The sequence below is a fragment of the Anabrus simplex genome, chromosome 2, assembly GCF_040414725.1.
Source record: "Anabrus simplex isolate iqAnaSimp1 chromosome 2, ASM4041472v1, whole genome shotgun sequence".
Lineage (NCBI taxonomy): Eukaryota > Metazoa > Arthropoda > Insecta > Orthoptera > Tettigoniidae > Anabrus > Anabrus simplex.
The window spans coordinates 589,768,407-589,784,006 of NC_090266.1; the positions used below are offsets into that span (position 1 = coordinate 589,768,407).

Below are 15,600 nucleotides of genomic sequence, written 5' to 3' on the forward strand. Positions count from 1 at the left end.
TTTCACTCGTTCCCATATTCCAGGCGTCTGTCGTATCTGCTGACACCCTTACTCTATTCGCTGACGCAGGAATTCCACGTTATGAGTAGGTGTGGCATACACAATGGCCTCAAATGACCCCATAAATAGAAGTCTAATGGTGTGAGATCAGGAGAACGAGCAGGGCACGGTGTCGGTCCCTGACGCCCTATCCATTTGTTTGGGAATCGCTGATGTAAAATTGCTCTAGCAGCAAGAGCAAAATGAGGCGGTGCTCCATCATGCATGAGCCACATGCGCTGAATTGAATCCAGTGGAACGTTTCCAACAAACCTGTGTGGAAGTGTGTACTTTGCTAAGCAACTGACATCACCTGGCTTTGAAAGCAAAACAAATGCACACAGACTTGAATAGGGACGAAACACACGAGTGGCCGGTGTGCCCTACACAAATGACCAAATTGCATAGTGAAATGGTCTATGTTATGTACACCGCAAACAATGCCTGTAACGCGGAAACGAAAGCAAATAAACCGTATGTTTATAGAACATGTTCTGCTTGTTGTCAGGTCCTATATCGAATCCCAGGAGTTTTCCCACATATTTAGTTACCCCTTTTTATCAATGATATGTGTAAAGAAGTGGAATCAGGGATAAGGCTTTTTGCAGATGATGTTATTTTTACAGAGTAATAAATAAGTTACAAGATTGCGAGTAACTGCAAAATGACCTCGATAGTGTTGTGAGATAGTCAGTAGGCAATGATATGATGATAAACGGGGTTAAAAGTCAGGTTGTGAGTTTCACAAATAGGAAAAGTCCTCTTAGTTTTAATTACTGCATTGATGGGATGAAAGTTCCTTTTGGGGATCATTGTAAGTACCTAGGTGTTAATATAAGGAAAGATCTTCATTGGGGAAATCACATAAATATGATTGTAAATAAAGAGTACAGATCTCTGCACATGGTTATGAGGGTATTTAGGGGTTGTAGTAAAGATATAAAGGAGAGGGCATATAAGTATCTGGTAAGACCCCCAACTAGAGTATGATTCCAGTGTATGGGACCCTCACCATGATTACTTGATTCAAGAACTGGAAAAAATCCAAAGAAAAACAGCTCTATTTGTTTTGGGTGATTTCCGAAAAAAAGAGTAGCGTTACAAAAATGTTGCAAAGTTTGGGCTGAGGAGACTTGGGAGAAAGGAGACAAGCTGCTCAATTAAGTCATATGTTTTGCAATAAATCAGCTTCATTTCCCGTATAAAACCCTATTTACAATGAATCAAAAACAGTAAATTTCTACTTTTTTGATACTTATATTTGCATTAAGCAAATCAATTAATCATACTGTATACAGTGCATGTTTCATTTCATTTGGAACATCTTTAGCTGTATTACAACGCTTAGATGAAAGAAGATAATTACTTTGTAATTTCATCTAAGCGTGAACAGATAAGGAATCTGCTATCTGGGCAACTGCCCTAAATGCAGATCAGTAGTGATTGATTGATCACAACAATGATCAATATAATGTTACTGTTGATCAATTTTATGAGCTTTTGACATTGTAGGCCTTCTCAATTAGTTTCCTTCCGACTCTGGAATATTAGAGCATCTAATGTAAAGGCAGTCCTTCCTTCTTTCATGACTCCCTTTTTTCTTATTCTTCAAGCGATCGTTCCTTTACGACATTTTCCCCCATTTTTTATAATCATCTTCACATTTTTACTTGTTAATACTTTATAAGATATTAATTGACTGGAACTTGTATTCTGTCTGTAAGTTTTGTTTCGGTATGTAATACTTTTTGATAGGACCAATAACATAAATTTTAGGCACCTTTCCCGAAACTACCATTTCATACAGTGTCCATAAAAATTATTTATAACCTAGACTGTGGCTTGGCATTGATAATGGCTTAGCAACAAAAATTGAAATTTACGAATATCTCTGTAAAAATGTATAAGACATAAATTATTGGAAATTTAATTCTATATATCTTTAGTTAGGTAGTATTTATCAATAGGACCATTAATAACACTAGCCTGCGATTATAAACATTTTGTTTGTTGCCTAAAGTAAAAAATGTGATTTTGTATAATGTCGATGTGCTGAATCCGAATTTTCAATCCCTTTACTAGTATCACGTAAGGTTTTCTTGCAAAATAACTGTACATGTATTGTATAAATTACTCGAATTTCATCGCAAACGTTTTCATAATACTTTTTTATTTTAAAAAATTTAATATACACAACTTGCTGAAATGAATGTGTATGGTTGTTAATACCACTATAAACGGTCCGTTGTTGGACATTATAAATTTTCCAGCTAACTCATTGCTGGTTGCCAGCGTTTCGCCCCAGTGTGCTAAGTTGGGCTCATCAGTTGGTAAATAGCATACCCACCAGGACGCATGGCTAGTGCATACCGTGGAGGCCATTGCATAGGCTTCTTGGAGCCAGTGGCAGTGGCAGTGCCAGTGCACTATGAGAAACTTGGTCTCATTGCCAAAAATTGACGCCTGCCTGGCCATCAGATGATATAGATGTTGATTCCCATAGGGAACTTGAAATATTTCTCCCGAATGAGTAAATTTATAATACCCACTTAATTGGGACAAATATTTCAAGTTCCCTATGGGAATCAATATCATATGGTTGTTAATACATGTCACTAGAGTGTTTTTGCTTTATTTTGTCTTGTTTACTTCACTATTGGAAAGTTGCACACAAATTTTACACTCTTTTTTTCTTTTTACTTGAGACAGTCCTCATGTTCCTTTTTCTTTTATGTTTGTCTTCAGGTATTTCACGCTTTAACATCCAGCAATAGTCTGCAAGCATACTGATGTTCCAACGTCCCTGGTATCTTCTTTCGAACTCCAGCACATCCTTGTGAACTCATTCGCTTTGTTCTTCGCTCAAAGATCCTAGATTTTCAGGAAATAATCTAGGTGAGAAAACAGGAAATGAATCTTCATATTCATGTTACAACCAAGTTCCTTGTATGCTTCAAGTATGTTAGCCACAATGTTTCGGTAATTGGGATCCTTGTTGTTACCTAGAAATTTTGAAACAACTTCACAGAGAGATATCCATGCTGCTTTCTCCTTTTCATCCATAGTGCTTTTAAATGCTGCATCTGACATCAATTTTCTTATATGAGGACCATTAAATATACCTACTTTTAATTTTGCTTCAGATAGCATTGGAAATTTCTCACATATGTACTTGAAACAGTCTCCTTCCTTATTTAAAGCCTTTACGAATTGTGGAGAGGTGGCACCAAAACTTTAGAAGGACTCCCAAGGCTTTGGCACACAACATTTTTAAAACCGACTTCCAAACTTTCTCGAGGTGGCCAGTTTTTCTTAGTCCAGTGATCAACTCATGCCCTGCTATCCCACAGGCAATGAAAGCATGGAAATTTGGTAAAACCAGATAGTTGACCCAGCAGCATAGTAAGAACTTTAAAATCACCACAAACTTGCCAGTTGTGTTCACTATAGTTCACTTTCAATAACATCAGTTGCAAATTTGCATATGATTCTTTGAGGATCTCTGAATAGGCAACAGGCACTGAACCAAAAACGTTTCCATTATGAAACTTAAGTCCTTTAAACTTCAGGGGCCATTGAACTTTGATGTTAGGCCCCTTAAAACAACAAGCATCATCATCATCAACCTTTAAACTTTGCCTGGAAGCAGCAATGAACAGTCTCCATTCACTTGGATCCTAGTTTGGAAGTCCAAGTTTTAGCATAAGTTATTTCACATTATTGCAATATACAAGGTAGCCATCTTCAGAGAAAAAGGATTTAAATTCTATTTCACATTATCTGTACCAATAGAATGAAGTTTTGGGACAGAGCAGATTTTTTCTTGGAGTCTAGAACCCAACAACTCAGCTAATTCTTTAGAGAGGGCAAGATCCCTTACCAGGTCATTTAATTCACTCTGGTTAAAACATCGGGGGTTCTGCAGCAGACGATCCTGGTAGGTAGTCACTGTTACTCACCTCAATTTCCATCACTTCTACATCATACGTGGGTAAAAACTGTTCAAGATTTTCTGGTCGCACAGGGATTGGTACATCAGGCCCATGGGGGACAGGTAAACTTGCTGACTGAACAACTGGATACACAATTTGCCTTTTATTTTTAGAATTGAATCCCTCCACATCACACGAACAGAAGTAGTAGTCATTACTATGGTTTGACTGCTCTCTCTAAACTGTGGGTATTCCAAAATATAGCAACGGTTATTTGCAGTTGACCCAATGATGAAGATCTTCAATGCATACTCTACATACTTTGTGGGGTGCTCCCCACAGTCTCCAAGTTTGATTCCAAAATAGGCCAGATATGATTTTTTTTTTTTACAAAATCTGCAATATTACGCCTTTGCTAAGGCAATGTGTATTTCCCACATATATAACAAAAGTGGTCTGGATCATTTATACATGAGCGATGCAACTTTCGTACTGAACTACAAACTCACAACATTCTACTTCACAATACAGCTTGAAACTGATATCTTTTCCAGATGACACACACACTACTGTGTGAGAGAAACTAGGACAGGATGTGTAAGTTTTCACAAAGATATGAATGTGTCTGTCACCAAGGAGTGGCTATCTATCTCCCACAAATAAACCTAAGATGGCAAGGGTGCACGTTATCTCGATCTATCTTCCTGAACTTCATATTACTTGTCCGTATTGAACTGAGATCACAATTGAATTAAAAATCGAACAAGTTCCACCTTTTTCAATACAAAATACAATGTTGTTGGATGGTTTTTTCCAACATAAATTTCATTACAGAACTAGTTTCGGTGTTCCTCTAGACACCATCATCAGCTGCATAGTAAATGAAAAAACTTGGCGATATAAACATGAACAACAACAACATATTGCTATACTTAACTCCTTAATATCTATATTATGCTAGGTTAAAAACTCTAATTTTATATTTTATTCTATTTTAAATTTTTGACTTACAAGGTTTTTCTGTTACAAATTAGAGTTTTTAACCTAGCATAATATAGATATTAAGGAGTTAAGTATAGCAGTATGTTGTTGTTGTTCATGTTTATATCGCCAAGTTTTTTCATTTACTATGCAGCTGATGATGGTGTCTAGAGGAACACCGAAACTAGTTCTGTAATGAAATTTATGTTGTAAAACACCATTCAACAACATTGTATTTTGTATTGAAAAAGGTGGAACTTGTTAGATTGTTAATTCAATTGCTATCTTCTTGAGGCGCGACACCCCGTATCAGGTAAGAAACATCTGGTGCCCTCGGGGTTTACTATAATCACGTTAAAAGCATTCTGAATACTTTTGGTGTTCAAATCCTGACATCATAAAACTACACATGGTACAGTATTACAGTTTACATAATTACTCTTTGGGCATACAAAAATTAAGTTATAAGGAAAATAAAATAAAATTTAAAAAAATTAAATGGTGCGTGATAGAACTTTCTGGTTTTGAATTCAGCATGCTAAAAATACCCCACAAACAATTAAACTTTGGAGGCAGAAATTTGATTGCAGACCAGTCAGTGTAATGTAATTATTTGAGAATTAAATTTTAGGCCTTATCCTAAACTACCATTTCATTCAGTGTGAATAAAATTATTTACAGCCTAGATTGTAGTGCATCATTCCCCGACTTTACACACCGATTTTCATTAAATTCACTCCCTGTGGGTGGGGGACGCACATGTAGAATACACCCGCGGTCTCCCCTGCCTGTTGTAAGAGGCGACTAAAAGGGGCGACCTAGGCGCGGACATGGATTGCGGTTTGGTATAATGTGTCGGACCTCCTGTGGGTGGGAGAGGCTGAATACATCCACAGGTAATCCCTGCCTGTCGTAGAAGGCGACTAAAAGGGTCATATGGCCATGGTCCCCTCTTTATTTTTTATTGTTTTTCCGAGGGTCAGTTGTAGACCATTTACAAATTTTTAGTGTGCGTGCTGCTCGGCGATGGAGCTCCTTCATGTGCGACTACGCTTGAAAGCCCGTTCCAGCGACCACCCAGGAAGCGGCGGGTGTGAGTGTCATCTACCTGGGCAGTAGTATCCGCCTGACAACACAGGTCCCCGCACAGCCGAATGCCAGAAGGACATATTCTTATTAATTTTTTTAATTTATTTTTACTTATATTTAGTGCTCTGTACACGCTATGGGGTACATGCTATTGCGGGTGACTGGAGGAAGGGAGTCCTCGTGCTCATTGCCTCAGTCCTCCCATATAAGGCATCGTCCAACATCGGACGCAGGCAATACCAGCTATGACCAGGTGGGCATTGCCTTGGCTGCTTGGTTCGGCTACAGAGACCCCTGATCGGAGTGGGTGGCATTCGGGGAGGACGATTTCGGGCGTGGCGTCGAAACAACTTCTGCCTGCCACCTCGGGTAGTTCGCTACCCAAGTCTTTAACTTTTGATTCCCTAAGGGGGGCAACCCCTTGGGAACAAGCACAGCGAATTAATCTTGATTCCAGCTTCCCTAGGTTCCTGGTTGCTACCAGAACCGATGAGCAGGATTTCAAGCTGGTTAAATTGATCCTTTTCAGTTGCTACATCGAAGGTGTATATGGTGAATTGAGGACCTGAAGAAAATGCGCAATGGTGGTTTGCTTCTGAAGACGAGCACTGCACTCCAAGCTGATCAATTGCTTAAGTGCAACCACTTTGGCGATATCCCCGTCAAAGTGGAAGAGCACAAAACCTTGAATCTGGTTCGTGGAGTTATTTTCCACCGTGATCTCATGCTGAACACTGACGATGATTTGATGGAAGACATGAAGCACCGTGGTGTGACCCACGTCCAGCGTATCACACGCAAAGTCATCGGTGAAGACGTTGCCACAGGTGCGTTCATAGTCTCCTTCAAATTGTCAGTGTTGCCCGAGAAAGTCAAGGTAACAACGTATCGTTGCGATGTGAGGCCGTACATCCCACCTCCTATGCGATGCTATCAATGCCAGAGATTTGGGCACATGGTATCTTGTTGTTCGAATCAGTCAGTGTGTGGTACATGTGGGAAAGTAGCTCACGGTGCTCACCTCCGTACAAGTGCACTAACTGCTCTGGTCTTCATTCTCCTCGGGATCGGAACTGTCCGACCTATCTGAGCGAGAAAAAGATCCAGGAGATCAAGATCCTGGATGGTCTTTCCTACCAGGAAGCGCGCCGTAAGTTTAATTCTCTGAATACACCGGCCAAGACACTAGACTTCAGCTTGATAGCTCAGTCCCTGCCAGGTTCCTCATTTTCATCTGGAACACCTTTCCAGAAGATCGCTGCGCCCAAGGCTGCGATTGCTCCTGTGAGTAACGCCGCAAAGAGAACAAGCTCGAAGGTGGGTCCAACCCAGCCTTCGACCACCAATAAGCCTGTGCCGGCTAAGAAACCTACTCCGGCACAGAAGGAGAAGAAGACCACGTCTCCTTCCCCTACGAGGTCGGCGAAAGCCGCGTCTAAGCCGGCGGAGGCGGCATCGTCGACCAGGGCTGGGAAATCCCCTCCCAGCCCGTCTAAACAAGAATTGACGGCGGGGAAGAAGAGCTCCCTTACCAGGCGTTCTTCCAAATCTCCTACAAATGTGGCCTCACGCCCTCCACCTGGATGGCCTGATTCTGCACCAGCAGGTCTTCCTTCTGGGAAACCTGCACGCTCCCCTCGTGGACAGAAACCCCGCCCCCGGACTACGTCGAAGAAATTGAAGGCCTGCATCACCTCGTCTAGTGACGAGGCGCTGCACATGGAGCATGAATCTCCATCTTCGGATGGGAATGTGAGTGTAGGTTAGGTTAGGTAGCATTACGCTGCTTTTCTCCTAAACCTCAGAAGTCCACACTTACAATATGGCACTGTTACAATTGAAACATGCTAATTTAGCATGGTTTCTAATGTGATTATACCGATGTCTCCAAGAGTAGATATCTGGCTGTTCCTATAGTTATTGTATTTCAACCTTCTGTCGACAGAGGGCAGCTCCCTCTGTCGCGAGCGTGAAGGATCTTTTCTCGGCGAGACCTTTGTAATATCTTCTCCTTGAAGTAATGTTGGGCTGTTTATGCTGGGAAAAGAAGAGATGTGTCACACACACACAGGAGCGGCGTTTTTGCTTTTCTTATGGTGGTTTTACAAGTATAAAACTATGCAAAACTGCTGCATCATTTGCATGCTTCGATGAATGATATTGACGGTAATGTAATGTTTTAAATTTATTTGATGTATTATCTTTCTTTTTATTATGGCCGACCGAAGTCCATATCGGTACTCGAAGCGAGAATGGCATGTGTATGAGTTGTGTAGGTGATTGTGGTGCGTCAAAAATCTGGTCTCTGATTATTTTAAATGAATTTCTCGATGAAGCATTTTGCCATTATTTGGAGGTATGGCCTATGTGTTGGCCAGGTCTATTCTAGCCGTACGCAGTATGTAGGTGATGGATCTACGCCTGACCGTGGGGTCACAAACGTCCTACTGTCATTTGCCCTAGGTGGGCTATATATCTACTACTGACGTGAGACCTTATTGATGAAATGTTGAACTGCACTCCACGAGTTGCCTTGATTTTATTTACTCGCACCAATCTGCCGGAATTTTTTGCCTGTGGGGCAAAAGGATCGCGTGATTGAATGAATGTGTAGTTGAATGAGCCGAGTGCCAAGATGACGTATCGATCTGTTGAATTTATGCCTATTTGTTCCCTATCACGCCTCCTTTTCTCCTGGGTGCGAAATCTTTATTTTGTATGGTGTGCATCCTAGTTGTTTACGACCTGGAGCTCGCCATGTTGGTTTATTTCTTTCATGGCCGTGTGCAGGTCCATGTTTTCTGTTATTGTTTTGCTTTGCGTTCATTGCTCCATGGAGCATTGTCTTTGCCCCTCGTGGATTATTTCCTTGGTCTGGCAGTTTTCTGATTTAATCACTTTATTATTTTATCTGCTCCTTGGTGTGTGGGAATCGATATGAGAGGGGTATTGTTAAAAAAAAAGGTGGATATTGAAAATGACTCCCACGCTTGAAATTGCGTTTCTATTCCTCGCCGAAGGAAAGATTGAATAAAGATTGAGTTAATGATATTCAGCTCGCGGTTTTTAGTAGCGAGGTCAGTGGTGGAATAAATGCTATCATCTCAAGAGTAACTGTGCTCTATGCATGTAAGAAAAGATGAGGTCACGAGACCTTGGTACGATTATCTTTTGGGCTCACGCCGAATATGTATGTATTACCTTGTTATTATTTCTGGTTATTTCATCTAATTAATCCCTTTGATTTACATTACATTACAATAAATTCTCATCTATCATTTATACGGATTCTTACTCGTAGTAGTGCTAGTTGTTAGCTTTTATTGTTTGAGGAGAATAACGTTTTCAGCTCAGGGCTATGTCTTTTGCCCTTGCTGATCGGGGATCCACGGCAAATTTGTTTCCCTACGATGGTCGTGATTCACTATGTGTGTCCTATAGTTAGGGAGGGTGTGGCTCAGAAATGGTAGCAGAGACGTGCTCGATCAGAATATCTCATCTGGAAAAGTGCACGGGTGAGATAGAAATGGGAATGGTATTCTGTTTCGGATGCGTTAAGAAAAATCGTTATTTCTTTTCGATTTAACCTATTGAAACTTGCTATAGTTATTCTGATCTTGTGTGTCGTTTATTAATTAACTCTTTCGATGACCATTGTGTATGTGTGGGTTTTTCATTGCTGACGAAACCTTGGCTGAAATATGGAAAGTGATAAAGTTGTTGACATGAGTGGTGAGAGTGCTGTATTTGCTGGAGAGGTCTCCGATGTCGAAAGAGAAAGGCGTGAACGTATTAATCGGGATAGTGCTTCTGCCCTATCAGGTAGTGAGAGTAATATGTGCTTAGGAAATAATGCTGTTGTTGATAGAAATTGTGCCCTCGATGAGAATCGTGTCGATTTGGTTTCTCCCTGTTATGGACCCAGTAGTGAACATAGTCCTCATATTAACCCCGTTTTCGATATAGTTAGGAAATGGAAGCTCAATATCTCCGGGGAAGGGGAAAATTCTAATGTGGTTGAATTTCTTGAGAGGGTCGAGGACATCGCTGAATGCAGCTCGATACCCCTTAACCTTTTTGTTCCTGTAATTCCGGGGATGCTCGAAGGGCCGGCGTTAAGATGGTTTAGGTTGGTTAAAGCAAATGTCCGGTCGTGGGAGGATTTCGCTGATCGCATTAAAAAACGTTTCGGGTTGTCCGATATGGATTATTGCCTGAAACAAGAGATCTTTAGAAGAACCCAAGGCGTTGGGGAAGGTGTTGACGACTATGCAACTGGTATTTTGACCCTGTATAACCGATTGGGTTTGAAGGTTCCTGAGTGTGAAATTTTCGACCAGTTTTACCGAAACCTGTCCCCTCAATACAAATTATTCATTAAGAGATCCGAGGTTCAGACCGTCGATGATGTTATTAACTTGGGTCGCGAGTTTGAATCGATCGTATGTCAAAATAAACAATATCGTCCCCCTCCGACTCCGTCCGAATGCTCTTTCCCCGACGTCGCCTGCCGCACGTCCGTCAAGTCAGTATCCTTTGATGCCCCCCCTTCGCCGTCGCGCCCCTCGAGTAGTCCCGAGCGAAGGACCAGCATTGTGTCTCCGGCTCGACGCTGTATTAGCGCCATCCAACCCTCCGAGTCGTCTGTTGAACGTGGTTCCGCTACAAGAAAGTGCTGGAATTGTTGGTCAAAATCGCGACTGAAGTGTTTTAAATGTGGCCTCGTTGGTGTCACTGCGCGTGTATGTCCTAGATGTAGTTCCGGGCAGGGAAACTGAACGCGCGCCGGCGAAATGGCCCTTCGTTGGCGCAAAACGTCGGTGTTAACAAAAGGATCTGGGGCCTTCCTTCGTCGACACCCTGGGCCAAAGTTCGTATGGTGTCCCGCACGCTATGCGCCCTGCTGGATACTGGTTCCAGCGTTTCCTTCTTGAATCTGAGCCTTGTGTCTTCCATGCATGTAAAGTATTTCTCGGATTGCAGGAAGATAGATAAGTTTATGTCTGCTGAAGGCCGTCAAGTGTGTCCGGTAGGCCGCGTCGTATGCCACATCAAAATTCATAATCTTTCGTGGAATTGGAAATTTTGTTGTTACAGATCTGTCTGTCCCGATCATTTTAGGGACTGACTTTATGCAAGCGACGGGTCTATCCATTGATTTCATTACTCGAAGTTTCGCCTTCCGTTTCCGGTCTGACCTAATTTATCCTTTCGAAACCCCCTTTCTGCGTAATATTGTGTGCCCTCTTTCTACTTTTGTGACTCCAAGTGTGTCGTGTGACCTAACCGACGGGCAGAATTTGATGCTAAACAGTTTAATGGAGGAATTTTCTGATGTTTTGACGCCTGAGTTGGGTTGTGCGAAAAACTTTTCTTATTCAATTGAGCTCAAAGATAAAACCCCTGTTAGGTCCCCTCCTTTCGGATGTTCGCCTCTGAAGTTGTCCGCTATGAGAGAATGTGTAGACGAACTTTTAGAAAAGAAGGTCATCAGTCCATCCAAGTCACCTTATGGTAGCCCCGCCTTCCTAATCCCTAAAAAAGACGGGAGTTTTCATTTCATTGTTGATTACCGCAAGGTAAATAGTAACATTGTGTTTGACAGCTTCCCATTGCCCACCATCGAAAGCGCCTTTCAGCATTTTCATGGTGCTAGGTTTTTCACTGTCTTCGACTTTAACTCGGCGTATTACCAGATTCCTTTGGACCCAAAAAGTCGCCCTTGTACAGCCTTTGTCACCCCTTTTGGTCTCTTTCATTTCAGTAAAGTACCCATGGGCATCTCGATCGGGGGACAAGCGCTTAGCCGGGTCATGGATTCGATCTTTGGCGATCTAAAGTTCTCCTATGTATTTAATTTTCTGGATGATCTCCTCATATACTCTGCAAGTTTTGACGAACACTTGGCTCACCTACGTGAGGTACTTAGTCGTTTGCGCAAACACGGGTTCACTATCAACCCCAAAAAGGTCTCTCTCTGTTCCAAACGATTGAATTTCTTGGGGCACGTCATCTCGGATTCCGGCATAGCTGTAAACCCTGAGAGGGTTAAATGTATGAAAGAGTTTCCTCAGCCCTAGAACGTCCGCGGCGTAAGAAGGTTCTTGGGTATGGTGGGTTTTTACAGTCGGTTTATCGAGAATTTTTCTCAAATTTCGGCCCCTTTGAATCTTCTAAAAAGGAAGAATTGTCGTTTCGTCTGGGGTGAAGCCCAAACCCTTGCCTTCAATCAGCTGAAAGATGCCCTTTGTCGAGCCCCTGTTCTCCACAGCCCCGATTTCTCCTGCGATTTCGTTCTCCAATGCGATTCCAGTGAAATTGTGATTTCCGCTGTGCTAAACCAAACCGACGAGGACGGAAAACTAGTCCCGATATATTTTAGCAAGCTACTACACGGGGCCGAGTTAGGTTACTCCATTTACGAAAAAGAATGTTTGGCCGTCGTGTTGGGTGTTGAAAAATTTAGAACTTACCTCGAACACCGTCACTTCTTTGTCCACACTGATAATCAGGCCCTGTTGTGGATGAGTGCCAACGTCAAACGACTTGGAAGAACAGCCAGGTGGATTCTTCGACTGTCTGCGTATAAGTTCACCATTGTACATGTTCGCGGAAAGGAAAATGTCGTGGCTGACTGTCTGTCACGTATGTTTGACGGAATAAACATGAGTGAAGCCGAGGACGCGGAGAAATACCATAGATCTGATAGTGCTGGATGTGTTAATATTTTGCAGAAATATCCTTGGTCATTTTCTGATATTTCAGAGCACCAGAATACTGATGACGAGTGTCAAAAACTGATGAAAGGTGTCGCCGATGGGTCACATCATGATAAATCATTTTGTATTACATGTGGATTGTTAGTTTGTCGTTGTGGTAAAACGGGAAAGGACAAGATTTACATTCCAGATAACATAAGACGCATGGTATTACATTATTACCCTGACTCTTATTTAGGGGCGCATTTGGGTCAGTACAAGACATTGCATCGCGTTTCTCGTGACTTCTACTGGCCAAATATGAAAAAAGAAGTGCTCGAATACGTGAAAAGCTGCGACATGTGTCAACGGTCTAAACCTGCCAAATCATCTCAATTTGGGTTGCATTCCGCTGATGTGGCAACGTACCCCGGAGAAAGGTTATTCGTAGATTATTTCGGCCCTCTCGTCAAGTCCCGTAAAGGCAATGTTGGAATCCTATCTGTCATTGATGGTTTCTCAAAATTCGTCTGGTTGTTCCCAGTGCGCAAAATCAACTCTAATAACGCCGTTCACTTCTTGTCTCGTCACATCTTTGCAATTTATGGCCCCCCAAAAAAGTTGGTAACTGACAATGCATCCACTTTCAGCGGTAGTAATTTTCGTCAATTGTGTTTTGAGTGGGGAGTGAACCAGATATTTCTCAGCCCTCACTACCCTAAACCGTCTCATGTAGAGAGGTTTTATTGTAATCTTAAGGCCTGCCTAACCGCGTTCCACAGCGCTGATCAGCGCAGTTGGGACGAAAACTTAAATTTCTTTGTTCTAGCTTTCAACAGTGCCTATCTGAGTTGGTGCGACGTAAAGCAACTTGTTAAAAAAAAAAAACCCTAGCAGTCTTTTATTACAAGTTTTCCACTTATATTACAAGGGTATATTAATAGTGTTTTTTTTCTCACAAGACTAGACAATTGTAAACAAATTTAGCAGTTTTATTTGTTATTCTTTGAGGAATAATATAAGTAAAACAGAAACACTGTTTCAACAATTCTCTTCTCTTATAACATACACTGATTAGGTCTTACAGTGATGATGGGATAGGAAAGCAATTATAAAATTAGGATCTCATCCTTATTTTATTGCTTAATTGTTAAAACATAGGACGTTTTGTTCATACACTGACTGACAGTGACAATGCAACACCAAGGAGGAGTGGTTTGAAAGGGATGAAAGTTGGGGAAAAAACAGAGACGGCACGGATGAATAATTGATGTTTATTTCAAACCGATATGCAGGTTACACAATGCGCACGGCATCGACTCAGTAGGATGTAGGACCACCGCGAGCGGCGATGCACGCAGAAACACGTCGTGGTACAGAGTCAATAAGAGTGCGGATGGTGTCCTGAGGGATGGTTCTCCATTCTCTGTCAACCATTTGCCACAGTTGGTCGTCCGTACGAGGCTGGGGCAGAGTTTGCAAACGGCGTCCAATGAGATCCCACACGTGTTCGATTGGTGAGAGATCCGGAGAGTACGCTGGCCACAGAAGCATCTGTACAACTCGTAGAGCCTGTTGGGAGATGCGAGCAGTGTGTGGGCGGGCATTATCCTGCTGAAACAGAGCATTGGGCAGCCCCTGAAGGTACGGGAGTGCCACCGGCCGCAGCACATGCTGCACGTAGCGGTGGGCATTTAACGTGCCTTGAATACGCACTAGAGGTGACGTGGAATCATACGCAATAGCGCCCCAAACCATGATGCCGCGTTGTCTAGCGGTAGGGCGCTCCACAGTTACTGCCGGATTTGACCTTTCTCCACGCCGACGCCACACTCGTCTGCGGTGACTATCACTGACAGAACAGAAGCGTGACTCATCGGAGAACACGACGTTCCGCCATTCCCTCATCCAAGTCGCTCTAGCCCGGCACCATGCCAGGCGTGCACGTCTATGCTGTGGAGTCAATGGTAGTCTTCTGAGCGGGCGCCGGGAGTGCAGGCCTCCTTCAACCAATCGATGGGAAATTGTTCTGGTCGATATTGGAACAGCCAGGGTGTCTTGCACATGCTGAAGAATGGCGGTTGATGTGGCGTGCAGGGCTGCCACCGCTTGGCGGCGGATGCACCGATCCTCATGTGCTGACGTCACTCGGGCTGCGCCTAGACCCCTCGCACGTGCCACATGTCCCTGCGCCAACCATCTTCGCCACAGGTGCTGCACCGTGGACACATCCCTATGGGTATCGGCTGCGATTTGACGAAGCGACCAACCTGCCCTTCTCAGCCCGATCACCATACCCCTCGTAAAGTCGTCTGTCTGCTGGAAATGCCTCCGTTGACGGCGGCCTGGCATTCTTAGCTATACACGTGTCCTGTGGCACACGACAACACGTTCTACAATGACTGTCGGCTTAGAAATCACGGTACGAAGTGGGCCATTCGCCAACGCCGTGTCCCATTTATCGTTCGCTACGTGCGCAGCACAGCGGCGCATTTCACATCATGAGCATACCTCAGTGACGTCACTCTACCCTGCAATTGGCATAAAGTTCTGACCTCTCCTTCTTGGTGTTGCATTTGCTCTGTCAGTCAGTGTATTTTGAACATCTTCAGCTACAAACATTCTTACAAGGTTAAATTGGTATTGCTTTTAATGTACTGAATGTATGTATTTTAATGTATTGAATAGGTGGAAATCAAAGTTTATGAGGATAGTCTCTTGCAACTCGCCCTGTGGTGACAGTAGTGACGATGAACAAGTAGTTGTAAGATAGCCAAGACATTTCAGGGATAGAACACGTTACAATCACGTGTGAGTATAATGAACGTTTTAGGCTAGATTTTGCAAAATTTACTTTTCTG

General features: G+C 42.8%; 1 protein-coding gene across 3 annotated transcripts in view; it reads left to right on the forward strand.

Annotated features, from left to right (window-relative positions):
* Sin1 (SAPK-interacting protein 1) overlaps positions 1 to 15,600 on the forward strand; it is a 214,920-nt gene that overhangs the window by 51,083 nt on the left and 148,237 nt on the right. The window contains exon 1 of one of the 3 annotated variants that reach the window (XM_067140979.2): positions 2,803 to 2,934. The exons of the other annotated variants lie outside the window; for them this stretch is intronic. The gene's annotated coding sequence lies outside the window, so the exon portion shown is untranslated. Of the gene's footprint in view, positions 1 to 2,802; positions 2,935 to 15,600 lie in introns of those variants that run through there. 3 annotated transcript variants of the gene reach the window in all.